The sequence below is a fragment of the Poromitra crassiceps genome, assembly GCF_964638095.1.
Source record: "Poromitra crassiceps genome assembly, chromosome: 9".
Lineage (NCBI taxonomy): Eukaryota > Metazoa > Chordata > Actinopteri > Beryciformes > Melamphaidae > Poromitra > Poromitra crassiceps.
In genome coordinates, this window is record NC_139630.1 from 55009613 (window position 1) to 55025084 (window position 15472).

Genomic DNA, 15472 nt, shown 5'->3' on the forward strand with positions numbered 1-15472 from the left:
TTTGTGACCCAAATGATAAAGATATGTGTATGGTAATAAGGATGGCATAGTACAATGTGTTGATGGTTGGTTGTTTATTCATACAATAACTATGTATTTGGAGGAATCTGGTCAGTTTGATTTTGCCAAAGTCTGAGCCTTCTACTGTGTCTGGTAGCTTCCTAGGTCTGTGGGGTTTGATATGCTGTATGTCATGAGACCAGTAGCATTGCCTTACATTCAGTGCTATCTATGTTTATATTCACTCAATACCGTTGATATCCTACAGGTGGGGTGCTTTTGTTGTATTGTGACTGAGGTATCAATGTTGAGTGCAGGTCTTCAGAACTAGATAGACTGGAGATACTACACTGTGAAAGAGATGACATGGCTGTCATCGTGTCACACGTCAGTGGCGGTTGGAGTGTTGTATGAGTAGGTGGAGTGGAAGCGTACGGGGATGGAGGTCAAGCGTTGTCCTACATAATACGGTCGTAGGCCTACTGTGGAATGCAGGCTTCTAAGTGCAGTTCTTAATGCCTTTTTCCTATCTCTTCAGTGCATGGGGGTTCTCATTGTTTTTGCTATGATACTGAGAGCAGTGCTCGGGCACAGGTCCGCCCATAAGGGGGGGTAAAGGGGTAAGCTTCCAGGGCCGTCGCCACTAGGGGGGGTGCTGGAGCCAGGCAAAAAAAAACAAAAAAAAAACACTATGATATATCTCCCATTCTGAAAATGCGGCAACTAATTTATTCTTTTGCAAGGAGTCGAACAAATACACAAAACACAGCAGCAGTAACAAGGCATGCTTGGGCAGGAGTGCTCCTGTGGAAAATAGTGCCATTCTGATGTAATCCCCCATCCGACCAGTGCAGTGAGAGGCAGCAATGTGCCGCAAGGCGTCTAGTCTGCCGGAAAGCCAAAAGAAGAAGAAGAAGAACAAGGCAGGCTTGGGGCGGTCCATTTTGCTTGGGGCAGCAGCAGCTAGACTCTGCTAGAGGGACCATTTATGGTGTAACACACAACACAGACAGGTGATAGCACACAAAACAAGACCGGTGATGGCAAAATGCCAGGAGCAAAACAAGTCAGGATGCCAAAATCGCAAGGCAAAAAAAAAGCGGGAGCAGGCAAGAGCTTTAGACCCAAATAATAATCTGTTATTGTCTGTTTTTTCAGTCGGCTCCGAAAGCTGCAGCGTTGATATGAATAAAGCACGTGCGGGGGAAGGGGGGGGGGGCATAGTGGCTGGACCCTTCCAGGGGCACTGCCATCTCTCTGGGCGGCCCTGTTCGTGCATGCTTGTGAGAAATTGCTCACAATTAATGGTGCACAATACATCATGTATTGTTAAATTATTTCCACGTTCAAGATGGGATTACAAGGCTTCTTCCCAGGCCCACTCTCTCCATCTCAAATCACTGTTCATGTTGCACATGTTCATGTTGTCTTCTCAAAGAACTGACATTGATAAGAACTGAAAGATAGTTGTTCCATTGCAACATGGGGGCCGCCGCCACATTTCTTGGCAAGAACCGCCCTAGTCTGCCTCTGATTGGCTGTCATGGTTCTGTGCCGTTGTTGTCCCATTCGCGCAAGGAGGCGTTTTCAGGCCAAAATGGCGGCCGCACTTTTGTCAAGCACCATTTTAATCTCTTGCCTTCTATACTCTTTGGTGTTATATACATTTTAATGTTGCCATTAGATACATAGAGACACTGCATGAAATAGGCCACGCCCATCATGGGGGAAATCGCTCCGTCCACTCCCATACACCAGCGTCATTTTCCTTGAATTAAACATAGTCAAAAGCTGTTGTGTGGTGGGGCTGCGCAGACAACACATGTAGAAAATCGCCAGTTAAAGTTTTTTTGTACTCCTGAGCAAAACAAGGAAGCCATTGAGAATTGGCGAGAAGAAAAATGTGGATCTAGCTGTCAAGGAAGTAAGTTGGAGTGTTCATCGTCCGTATATACAATCTTTTTATGCAACACGCAACCATGCACGCGACATAGGAGAACGCCAGGATTGGAGGGGGGGGTTCTGTTTTCCCCCGTTTTGGGCGTGGTTTCTGAATGATGACGCGCGCCGCAGTGTCTCTATGGCAGCTTGGTCTTGCGTTGGTTTATTATTCTGGTCAACTTTCTGCTAGACTGGTGTTTGGCGTCACTTTGTTTTTGCATGTCTTTTTCTCTTCCCCAAGCAGCAGGAAGATTAAACTCTGTTTAACTGGAGTGATAGACAGACAAGAGAGGCAAGGATGAGAGAAGCGTTAGAGGGTGGAAGAGATTGAAAAAAGGTGCTGGCAAAACAGGAAGTAAGCTCTCATTTGAATTTGAAAAGGTTCCAGCTGCAGGGGAGAACGTGAGAAGGGAGATGTCATATTGAGGATGACTGCAACACTGCAAATCGCATCTTCAAGTCTTTTACTGCTGTGGTGAGCGTTGAAATCTGCTGTTCCAGATTCACTCGTGAGTGATGCTATCAGTCCACTAGTATCAAGATCGTATCATTTGTTTATAGAAGATGCTTGAAACAAGCTGATTGGCAATGGAAGAATGTGGACTTATCTCCAAATTGTTCCAGACTTGTTCTAAGAAAAAAATCTAATGTTTAAGGCTCAATACAAGATTAAATGACTTGTGGCTGGCAGGCTTCAGCAGGGAGGCTGTCTTACAGGACTTAGCATTGAAGAAGAGAAAAGTTTGACTTTAGAAAGCGTCAGTAGCAATCTAGGAAATAAAAAAAAGAGATGTGCTCCTGGAGTTTTTGTGATGGTTTTGGCAATTTGTCACGGATGTTTTACGGTTTGTTGACTAGGTCTAAAAGTGTGCCTACTGTACATTACCACCCCCTACAGGCAGGAGAGAAAGTGCAAGTGAGTCTTGTCTTTGTTATACTGATGTCGTGGTAGCTTTTTATAATCCCCGAGCGTTTTCCTTCCTGAGCGCAGGCAGACTGGCAGGGGGAGTGGCTACTGTCGTGTTGGTGGAGGCAGACTGGCAGGGGGAGTGGCTACTGTCGTGTTGGTGGAGGCAGACTGGCAGGGGGAGTGGCTACTGAGTGGAGGCAGACTTGCAGGGGGAGTGGCTACTGTCGTGTTGGTGGAGGCAGACTGGCAGGGGGAGTGGCTACTGTCGTGTTGGTGGAGGCAGACTGGCAGGGGGAGTGGCTACTGTCGTGTTGGTGGAGGCAGACTTGCAGGGGGAGTGGCTACTGTCGTGTTGGTGGAGGCAGACTGGCAGGGGGAGTGGCTACTGTCGTGTTGGTGGAGGCAGACTTGCAGGGGGAGTGGCTACTGTCGTGTTGGGGGAGGCAGACTGGCAGGGGGAGTGGCTAGTGTCGTGTTGGTGGAGGCAGACTTGCAGGGGGAGTGGCTACTGTCGTGTTGGTGGAGGCAGACTGGCAGGGGGAGTGGCTACTGTCGTGTTGGTGGAGGCAGACTTGCAGGGGGAGTGGCTACTGTCGTGTTGGTGGAGGCAGACTTGCAGGGGGAGTGGCTACTGAGTGGAGGCAGACTTGCAGGGGGAGTGGCTACTGAGTGGAGGCAGACTTGCAGGGGGAGTGGCTACTGAGTGGAGGCAGACTGGTAGGGGGCGTGACTGCTGAGTGGAGGCAGACTGGTAGGGGGCGTGGCTGCTCAGTGGTGGCAGACTGTAGGGGGCGTGGCTGCTGTCGTGTTGTGCTCTGTTGCAGCCAAGAGGCATCTTGGCCGGGGATATTTTTGGCTGGCTCCACCTTGTCTTAATCCTGCCGTGAGTCTCCAATGGATTATTCTGCTTCCTCTCCCCTTCCTCCCTCCTCCTCATCCTCATCCCACCTCCTCTGTCTCTCTCTCTCCTGCTCAGCCCACCTCCTCTGTCTCTCTCTCTCCTGCTCAGCCCACCTCCTCTGTCTCTCTCTCTCCTCCTCATCCCACCTCCTCTGTCTCTCTCTCTCTCTCTCTCTTTCCTCATCCCACCTCCTCTGTCTCTCTCTCTGTCTGTCTCTCTTTCTGTCTCTCTCTCTCCTGCTCATCCCACCTCCTCTGTCTCTCTTTCTGTCTCTCTCCTCCTCATCCCACCTCCTCTCTCTCTCTCTCCTCATCCCACCTCCTCTCTCTCTCTCTCTCTCACTGCCCCCCGTTCCTTCCATCCCCACAGTCTATTCGGCCCTGTTCAGAGGCAGACCTGGTAGTAACAGGCCTCTTCTGTGATCCAGAGTTGTAACCCACATTGTGTAGTCCCCCCGCAGGTGGGAATCGAACTCGGAACCTCCGGTGTGGGAGGCAGACGCTCTAGCGAGGAGGCTAAAACCCATGAGCTCTAGCATCTGTCGCTAGAGCATCTCTTAAAGCATCGGGGATTGAGGTTCACTCGCTGCACAGCACCACCTGCTGGCTACCTTTACACTAGCACAAGAGGGCAGCTCTAAGTATGTCTGTTCACACCTGGCATTAGAATACATCTTCACATGCGTCTCGAGGGACCACTTGTGAACGGACCTCACGTCACCGCTCTATATGTAAATTAACACGACGCGTACATCATTTCAGGTCACAAAGACCTAATGTCATGTTGTTTTTAACCAGCAGGAGGCAGCAATGCCCTAAACCATGCCTAGTTTGCCCCGAAAAGAAGAAGAAGAATGCACTTCCTGTGCCTATAGTCTGCCGGAAATTAAAAGAAGGAAGACAATTGCAAGTGTGTTCCAAACAATACAGACGTGGTCTATTCCTTGATGTCACGGTCACACTCGCTCAGGCATTGGCTGTTAATCAAAAGTGGGTGAACCTTATCAAGGGTTAGGTTGTCACGAAGTCTATATCAAGGACTTCCGGGTCAGAGTTCACCCCCTCTGACGTCTCAACCAAGTGCAAGATGATGATTGCCGTGCGCTACAGCCAAGTCAATAATCCATCACGGGTTCTCTGTTTGTAACGGTCTTCTTTCTAAAGCTGCATTCACGCCGACCTATTAAAGTTTGTCGCTGGCGTCGAGTTTACATACAAAGTCAATGCAAACGAGCGATTGAGCGTATATTCGCCTGGGAGAATAATCGCTGGGCGTCCGAGCGGCAGAGACAGAGCGATAGGGAGAAAATACGCTCGTCGCTCAAGATGAAATATCCCAACTCGAGCGAAAATACGCTGGCATCAGTCGCTCGCTGTTCAATGCTGATTGGCTGCTGTGTGAGAACGAGTCAAGGATCACTCTGGCTTGGAACACACCGCTGGTTTATTGTGTGGCAACAAACCGCATTGACAGCCTGACAGCTGACATGAAGTGAAGTCTGTACTACCGGTATGCAGCTCGCATTAGGAGCACGCTGATAGGCTTAGCTTGTAAACAATGACGGTGGCTCGTAGTGGACAAACAGCATGACATTGCGTAACGTTATATCCCCCACATGTCCGTCATTTCGTGTGCCTCTTGATGAGCGATTTAAACAGAGCGACAGAGCGATTCCAAAGGGTTGACTTGAGCGACAGAGCGAAAAATAAATATCTCGGTGTGAACGCTCCTTAAGAGTTATGTCCGCCTCCTTCATGTATCAAATTCAACTACTAGCATGTTCACCAAGACGGAGCCCTGATGAACCAAGGAGCGCGAGACAACCAGCAGCGTCACGCACGGCTAGCCCACCAAGCGAATCAGGTAAGCTTCATTCCACTCTGGGGATAAATAAAGACAAAGACACTCTTAAAGACTGCAAGAGTCAAGCCTCTGCTTAAGAAACCCTCCCTTGACCCTACTGCTATTCACAACTACAGACCTGTCTCTCTTCTCTCATTCCTTTCCAAAACCCTCGAACGAGCAGCGTCCGAACAACTTTCTCTCTATCTCTCCCAAAATGACCTCCTGGACCCTCTGCAGTCCGGTTTCAAGCCCTCTCACTCCACTGAGACAGCTCTTCTTGCTGTCACAGAGGCCCTTCACACTGCTAAGGCCTCATCCCTGTCTTCTGTTCTTGTCCTCCTTGACCTGTCTGCTGCCTTCGATACAGTCAACCACCAAATCCTTCTTTCCACTCTGTCTGACCTCGGCATTTCAGGCTCTGCACTCTCCTGGTTTGCTTCCTACCTCTCGAACCGCTCATACCAGGTCTCATGGAGAGGGTCTCTCTCCAGATCCTGTCCTCTTACCACCGGTGTCCCCCAGGGCTCAGTCCTGGGCCCCTTACTTTTCCTTCTCTATATAAGATCTCTTGCCTATGTGATCTCTTCTCATGGCTTTTCCTATCACTGCTATGCTGATGACACCCAGCTTTTCCTTTCCTTCCCCCCCTCTGACACTCAAATCGAGGCTCGCATCTCTGCATGCCTCAAAGACATTGGCGACTGGATGTCTGCCCACCACCTCAAGCTCAACCTTGGTAAGACCGAGCTACTCTTCCTCCCAGGAAAAGACTGCCCTCTCGCAGATCTCTCCATCTCCATTGACAACACCACTGTACTGCCCTCCAAAACAGCTAAGAACCTTGGGGTGATCCTTGACAACCAGCTGTCTTGCTCTGCCAACATAGCTGCTACAGCGCGCTCCTGTAGGTTCTCTCTCTACAACATCCGCAAAATCCGTCCCTTTCTCACAAGAGAAGCGACTCAACTCCTGGTCCAGTCTCTTGTCTCCTCCCGCCTGGACTACTGCAACGTGCTCCTGGCCGGCCTACCTGCCACCGACATCCGACCGCTTCAGCTCATTCAGAATGCTGCAGCCCGTCTGATATTCAACCAACCCAAATTCTCTCACGTCACTCCCCTCTTCCAGGAGCTCCACTGGCTTCCCATCCCGGCCCGCATCAAATTCAAGACACTGGTACTGGCCTACAGGGCAGTACACCAGTCAGCTCCCCGGTACCTCCAATCCATGGTCAGGTTCCAAACCTCTCAGCGCTCCCTTCGCTCCTCCACCAGTGCAGGTCGCCTCGCCCCTCCTTCCCTACGGGGGCTCAAAAGTCGCTCATCCCGATCTCGACTCTTCTCATCCCTGGCACCTCAATGGTGGAACGAGCTTCCACCTTCGGTCAGGACAGCTGAATCACTGCCGATCTTTCGGAAAAGACTAAAGACACACCTTTTCAGGCTCCATCTGGGCCCTTCTTGATCTAACTTCGTTCTCTCTCTTTCAAAAAAAAAAAAAAAAAAAAAAAAAAAAAACTAACCAACCTTGTACCACTAACCTAAACTTGTACCACTGTTCCTTCAGAAGTTGTAGTTTGTCATAGACTGTGCTCCATAGTTGATTGCTCTATTGCTGACAAAAAATGTGTTATTGTAAGTCGCTTTGGATAAAAGCGTCTGCCAAATGACGTAATGTAATGTAATGTAATGTAATGTTATTAGTCTGACAGTCTTTTTGATATGATGTCTCACAGTGAAGGAGCACGTACTTCCACTTAGCTACACAGAGGATGTCAGAGTAGGCAGTCCTTCAATGCGTCCTGACTGAGGACACTGCATATGCGGCCACACGCGGTTCAGACCGCCTCCGATTGTGGTCTGAGCGATCGGATCTCAATATGTCCTCAACATCTGTACTTAGAGCTGTCCATTTGTGATGGGATGCATGTTAATACCAGGTCTGAACAGTTTATTTAACTCACCCGCCAAACACTCCCCTCCTTCCCCTTTTTCTGTCATTATCGTGCCTGCATGCTCCGGCCTGTAGGGGTGTAACTCAATACGTGCGTGGTCCCTGGTGACAAATGTGTTATGTAATGTATCTGCAGTAACCTCCATGCCCTCCAATAAATAAATACATTCAAATCCTGCTATTTAACGAGCACTACAGCACCTACAGCACCTTCTCATTTCTCTGGGAGGTATTCAGGGAGTTCATTTCATTCCTGAGGGGTTGGTGTGGTAACTATGGAGTTCTCTCTCACTCTTATGCTCTCTCATTCTCCCTCTCAATTCTCTGCCTGATGAGGAGATTCAAAAGTATTGTGACAATGAATGAAGATTGGAAATGTATGGATGCATATTTGACTAAACATGATGTAACGTAAAGACCATCGGTCTTCACTGAGAGGGAGAAATCTGTGAGGTGTTTGTTACGTTCAAAACACTTTTGTGAGTTGGATATATGAATGTGTTGGGTTGATAGGACTGTCTGGAGGGAATGGATGTATGGTGGGAAGGTTTCTGACAGCGAGTAAATCCTATTCCTACCAAAGAAGGTCTGCATTCAAAAGAAGAAACACTGTTCAGGCTCACCTCATTGCCAGAAGATTATATTCTAGTTTATTTTCTCCGTGCAAATAGAAACGTATGCACAAATGTTCCCCAGGCACTTGTTCCAGGCTTTTGTTGTGTTGGAAAGCATGCATCCAAAACCACTTGTAACCATCCGCGCTGGAAGTACTTTGCCGACGAAAATTTGACGTTTTTTGGACCATATTTAGAGGAATATTTAATTTTAAATTAACATTAGGATTATACTGTTGTGATGTCATTATTCAGTATCTTCTCCTCTTCTCTGCAGCATTACTCAATTTACCCTCAGGAATCAGGGACAGTGATAGCCTACCTGCTATTCCTCCCATCTTCTCTGAGTTTTGTCATCTCGTATCTTTCTCTTCATCTCGTATCTTTCTCTCCGACTCCGTGAACAAAGTAAACACAGCTATGTAAACACTAGTTTCAACGTGAGGCTAAGTCAACTAAACTTCAGCATTTCCCGGAGTGCACGCTTCACATTAGCTGTGTCCCAATTCAGCGGCCACGGCCTCCGTCGCCTGCGGTCTACAGAGGTCTGTCCTCCGCGGACCAGTCAGGGGAGTGCGTAGCCGCGACACGCAACTCTAAATGGATTCTCCTTTAGAGTTGCGCACGGCTTGCCCTTCTCCGTGGAAGTCAGACCCAAAGCAAGCCCGGCTGGCTTCAAACATGCACGAATCACAAAGACAAAAGTACTCACACGTAGCCACGGGTGTCTTCCCTCATAACGGACTGGCAACGGTGTTTGTTAACTTTCAGTTTACGAGTACGATGCTTATTTGTGTAGCCAGAAACGGTATCTTTCCCTTTTCAGAGACTCTTCTTCTGGGGGGCGTGGCCGCGTTTCAACTGCACAACGCGGCCACGCCCCCAGAAGAAGAGTCTCTGAAAAGGGAAAGATACCGTTTCTGGCTATTGAATAGGTCTTCACAGCCACATGAGGTGGCATGAGCGCACCAAGCGATGAATACCTCTATACCCCTGGGAGATATGAAGTCATCATCGACATCGATGGACTGCCATAAGCAATGTGTGTGTGTGTTGGTGTATCCACATGAGTTCTTCAAAGGCAGTAATCTGTTAAGTGACATCTTGAATGACTTCTTCTGCGTAACGGCCCCTACACACCACAGCGACGGTATTTCCATGTATCCGCGTCGCTGGGCGCTTGGTGCTGCAGCTTGATTGGCTGTCTCGCTGTCTTTCCGTCTTGAATTGGTGGATTTCAAATTGGCCCCTCCTCTCGTCGCTGTCGTCCACCGCCAGGTATCCCAACACGCTTTCCAAGGCAATGACTGAGTGACATATCCAATGAAAAATGAATGGGCAGCAGCGACTCCCGGCGTCTGCGGTGTGTAGGGGCTGTAAGAGGTTAGCGCTTTGACTTTCATCAGTGTTCATCTCAAAACAGCGATTTCAGCTGTTTTCAGCTCTGTGAAATACCACAAACAGTTATGGCAGCAGCAAATGAACAAGCAGTCTTCCATAAGTGCAGACAAAAAGACCTCTTTGGACAGCATCTGCCTCTACGTTTCAGCTGGCCAACTGTAACGTCAAAAAAAACAACAACATAGATTTGCCGATGTGTCCAGCTGAAATGAGCTGGATCAAAATAATATCTGGAACCTTTTTTTCCTCCATTCTTTTTTGCAAATGCTTTTTACAGTGATTGATTGAGCTTGGCTACCACATTGCAGTCAATTCTGCATTGTCTCAACAGCAGCAAACTCGCCCATCCTTGGCACTTCTTACCGGCCAAAGCTAATGTTCTGGATTTTGGATATGATTTATCTTGTAGCGAGGAGCGGAACCAATCAGACCAGCCAAAAATAGAAGCATAGTGAGTTGATGATGTAAGGGAATGTCTCTGTTAAATTTGATTAGAAGAAGTTTGCTTTTGAATGCTCTGAATATTTTAAATGTAAAATTCTTTTTCTACTGCCTGCAATGTTGAAGCTATAAATAGTATGCATATATATGATCAATCTTTTTTTACTTGACGGAGAGAGAAAAAACATGATTTTCATTTAAAAAAAAAACTTTTGTCTATGAATCACTTCTGACTGACTGCAAGATACATATTGTGCCTTCCATGTTTTACTATTTTGCCAACGGTAAACTAAAAGGTTTGGATCAGCGGCCTATCCATATCATAGCCATATCCTATCATCATCATATCCATATCATATCATCATCATATCCATATCATAGTGGGCTTTCTACTGAACAACCCAATTGCCAGAATAAAATGTTGGTATTTTACGTGTATAAAAAGCAGGGATATGTAGAATGTCAACCAAACGTCAATTTGAAACAAAACGTCTGCAAGATGTTTCTAAAATGTGGCATTTTACATCTAGTCTCAATGTAAATCTGAAAGAAAACAGCAACACAGCTCACTGGCTTTCCAACATTAAACACAACAATGCAACTTGGTTAGGTTTAGGCAACAATGCAACTTGGTTACGGTTAGGGTTTTGGTTTGGGTTGGGGTTATGGTTTGGCTTAGGGTTAGGGTTATGGTTTGGGTTGGGGTTATGGTTTGGGTTGGGTTAGGGTTATGGTTTGGGTTAGGGTTATGGTTTGGGTTGGGTTAGGGTTATGGTTTGGGTTAGGGTTTATGGTTTGGGTTGGGTTAGGGTTATGGTTTGGGTTAGGGTTAGGGTTTGGGTTGGGTTATGGTTATGGTTTGGGTTGGGTTGGGGTTATGGTTATGGTTATGGTTTGGGTTAGGGTTATGGTTTGGGTTAGGGTTATGGTTTGGGTTAGGGTTATGGTTTGGGTTAGGGTTATGGTTTGGGTTGGGGTTAAAACTGAAAGTAAAAACACGACGTGCCTCGCTCGGGAATCGGGACAGGTCCGCCAATCCCACCCCTTCACCCTGCTGGCACCAGGAGACAGTCATTAGACTCTGCGACGTGTAAGTTAAACGTTAATATCCACATATCTAGAAACCAGGTATGCAACGTATTTTGGTTGAGAGATGTTCATATTCTACATATCCGCGGAGCTGGATTCCAGAAATGTACAATGTGGACATTTCATTCTGGCACCTGGGCTGGACTGAGAGGCTTCTGGCTCGGTTCCTCGACAGCCAGGCAATGAAAACGTGGGTGGGGAGAGAATAAATGAGTAGCTGCTGCTGCTGTCGTCTTCTTCAACAAACACCGTCTGTCAGGGTGTCCTCTGACGTCCTTAAGTAACCCGTAGGAGCTGCGGTGGCGCTGAGCAGTGGCCAACAGGAGACAACTACACTTCCACCGGGGGCCGCTCCCATGAGGAAGAGTGTGAAACGATTAAAATGTGAAAGCAGGGAGGCGCTCAAATACGTGTGCTCAGCAAACCTGCGTCATGCAGAAAGGCTATAAAAGCATGGTCAATATAGCAGAGTACACCCTCATCTCTTGCTGCTGCTGCTGCTGCATTCTCATTCAGAACATGTATTTTCATCTCACCATGTTTCACAGAAAATGGAAAAAGTCGACTCTTGAGCTGTATACAAAGTCGAAGGCACGCCATCACTTAATACTGTAACATCTTCATCCAGGTAAGATGTCTTGGTCAAAACATGCTGGCTATACATGTGTTTCCTCTCCTCCCTCCTTGCTGGATTTAGAGTGCCTTGGACATTTTTCTCGCTGCTTTTCAATCTTTGAGCTAGTATCTCAGTTTCCGATAGCCTATATGGCAGTGGGTTTCATCCTTTTTTGGCTTCAGTACCCTGATTTTTCCCTGATTTCGGAATCCAAGTACCCCCTTTACCCGACTACAACATTTTGCTTCGAAAACGGCAAGAGAAAACGATGGCATATGATGCAATGAATCAATGAAACCTTTGAAACCTGACCTTTTGAAGAATATAACATTACAAAATAAGAGCTGGCGTGAACGAGTTGCAATTAGTGCCTCATGATGAGCAGATTTATTTTAAAGTTTCATTCATTTTCATGAGTTATTCTTCCATTTTTCCATTTCCCCTTTTCTCTCAAGTACCCCCTGTAGTACCCCCACGTACCCCTAGGGGTAAGCGTACCGCAGTTTGGGGACCACTGGCCTACATGGTAACACTTTTGCAAAGGCAGCAGGAAGACTGCAAGTACCCACATGGCCTGTATCCATCTGTTAAGATGTCCTCTCTCATTGTCTCTAGACTCTGACTCATGAAACAAGTACCCACATGGCCCGTATCCACCTGTTAAGATGTCCTCTCTCATTGTCTCAGACTCTGACTCATGAAACAAGTACCCACATGGCCTGTATCCATCTGTTAAGATGTCCTCTCTCATTGTCTCTAGACTCTGACTCATGAAACAAGTACCCACATGGCCCGTATCCACCTGTTAAGATGTCCTCTCTCATTGTCTCAGACTCTGACTCATGAAACAAGTACCCACATGGCCTGTATCCACCTGTTAAGATGTCCTCTCTCATTGTCTCAGACTCTGACTCATGAAACAAGTACCCACATGGCCCGTATCCACCTGTTAAGATGTCCTCTCTCATTGTCTCAGACTCTGACTCATGAAACAAGTACCCACATGGCCTAGTATCCATCTGTTAAGATGTCCTCTCTCATTGTCTCAGACTCTGACTCATGAAACAAGTACCCACATGGCAGGTATCCACCTGTTAAGATGTCCTCTCTCATTGTCTCAGACTCTGACTCATGAAACAAGTACCCACATGGCCCGTATCCACCTGTTAAGATGTCCTCTCTCATTGTCTCAGACTCTGACTCATGAAACAAGTACCCACATGGCAGGTATCCATCTGTTAAGATGTCCTCTCTCATTGTCTCAGACTCTGACTCATGAAACAAGTACCCACATGGCAGGTATCCACCTGTTAAGATGTCCTCTCTCATTGTCTCAGACTCTGACTCATGAAACAAGTACCCACATGGCCTGTATCCATCTGTTAAGATGTCCTCTCTCATTGTCTCAGACTCTGACTCATGAAACAAGTACCCACATGGCCCGTATCCAACTGTTAAGATGTCCTCTCTCATTGTCTCAGACTCTGAGTCACGAAACATCTGTATCAAGTCACAGCAGGCCACTTTTACTATACAGCCTATTATGTCCGAATCACACCTTCAATCAGGCTTTGACAAGGAGATACACCTTCCTCTCCAAAATCATTCTCCTGTGAAGAGTATTCTTCTAAAATCACACACAGCTGTGGTTGGATGAAAACCGTGTATCTCCAAACTGTCCAGGAAGCTTGGCAACAACAATGCTTTTCTCAGCAGGTTCTCCAAGGTTTTCATAAGCCCAAGGCTCATAGCACCCACAGAAGCATGCAATCCTTCAGTCTCCAATCTCTTTCCATGGGATTGGAAAATGAAAAGGTAAATATTGGCTAACTTACATCGCAAAAGAAATTGCTCAGAAAATCCTGCAGCACTATCTGTGACACAGGGGACAATCGTTGCCAAGAAACTAATTCTGCAGGAATGGAAGTCCCCCTCTCCACCCTCTTTTCAGTTGTGGTTGGCAGACATGATCTCTGTTATACGGATGGAGAGACTCGGGTTCCTGAGGACCAACTCACTTCGAAAATGTCTAACAATTTGGGAGCCGTTTCTGGCGTACCTTGACGAGGTTAGGGGGGCGATGCGTGATTCGCCAAGGCTGGTTTCCTATGGACCCCCTTGTGTAGGACCCCATACTGTATATATCTGTATTTTTACAAGCGCATAAGCACTTTATACAGCTGGTAGCACTATGTTGTAATTTGTATTGTATTTGTATATATGTTGTTGTCGTTTTTTTCTTTATATTTTGTTTCTCTTTTTCCCTTTATTTTATTTTCCTGTATTTGATTTGGTGTTTTTATGTGTTGATGTTTTGAAAATTGCAAATTGCAAAAGAAAATATTGGAAAAAAGAAAAGAAAATCCTGCAGCACTCACGCAGGAGGATATATGGATAATGGGTGACAAGGGTTAAAACAGTTTACAGTACTGATGCAATATAGATACAAGGTGAATGGCTATCACTACAGTGCTAATATATGACAGAGGACAGTTAAGGTTATGCCACACACACCCTGAGCCTCAGCTTCCAGATGAGAGCAAGGCTTTTCTCTCCTGTCTGTCTCTGATGTATGGGCACGCACACACACACACACACACACACACACACACACACACACACACACACACACACACACACACAGCCAGTATAGCTAACTTAGTGAGGACATTCATTAACATAATGCATTTAATCATCACAGCTAAATGCCTAACCCTTAGCCCAGGCAGGGTGTCCAAACTTTTTTGAATGGGGGCCAGATTAGATCATGTGAAATAAAATACCTGGGGGCTGCAGCTGCTTCTCGCATTATTTATGGGTAAAAATAGACATACAATACATACAATTATACTCTATTTGTATGGATTTTGCTTACCGTCTGAAAACATTAGTTCCACCTGCGTTGTTCCTACTTGCTTGAGTTGTCATCGTTAGGTGAACGGAAAAAAAGAAACGCGAAGTGAACTTGCTTGATTAACCAAAACTGTGTGGAGGACCACATTTAGTATTCATAGTATTCCCATGATGTCACAAGCATTTTCCTACCAATATGGCTACAATACACACAGCTCATTGGCTGTAAGTGTCACTTGATTGTAATCACCTGTTAATTGATCACAATCACCTGTTATTTTCCTACCAAGATGGCCATGTGGTGAGGATAGTGCCTGCCTTAGCCTAACCCAAACTCAATTCTAACCTATCCCTTCAAAGCAAGTGTTAACCTTCAAACAGCCCTTTAAAGGTGTGTGAGAAAGTGAAGATCCTGGCAAAATGTCCTCACTTCCCAGGTATAAAACTCAAATTGGTCCTCATAAGATTGCTATACAAGAACACACACACACACACACACATCTCGGCCCCCTCCCTAACACTCTGCAGGAACGGCTACAATTGGGAAGCAGTGTGCAGGTACTGTAAGCGTGTGTGTGTGTGTGTGTGTGTGTGTGTGTGTGTGTGACCCCCTGTCTGTGTGTGTGTGTGTGTGACCCCCTGTGTGTGTGTGGTGTGTGTGTATGTGACCCCCTGTCTGTGTGTGTGTGTGTGTGTGTGTGTGTGTGTGTGTGTGTGTGTGTGTGACCCCCTGTCTGTGTCTGTGTGTGTGTGTGTGTGTGTGTGTGTGTGTGTGTGTGTGTGTGTGTGTGTGTGTGTGTGACCCCCTGTCTGTGTGTGTTAAACACTTTGCTCTGCAAGAAGAGATAAAAGGGCAGAAAGCCTTTTTGCAGGTTGAGCTTACAGCCTGCTGCTCCACTCCCTTTAGG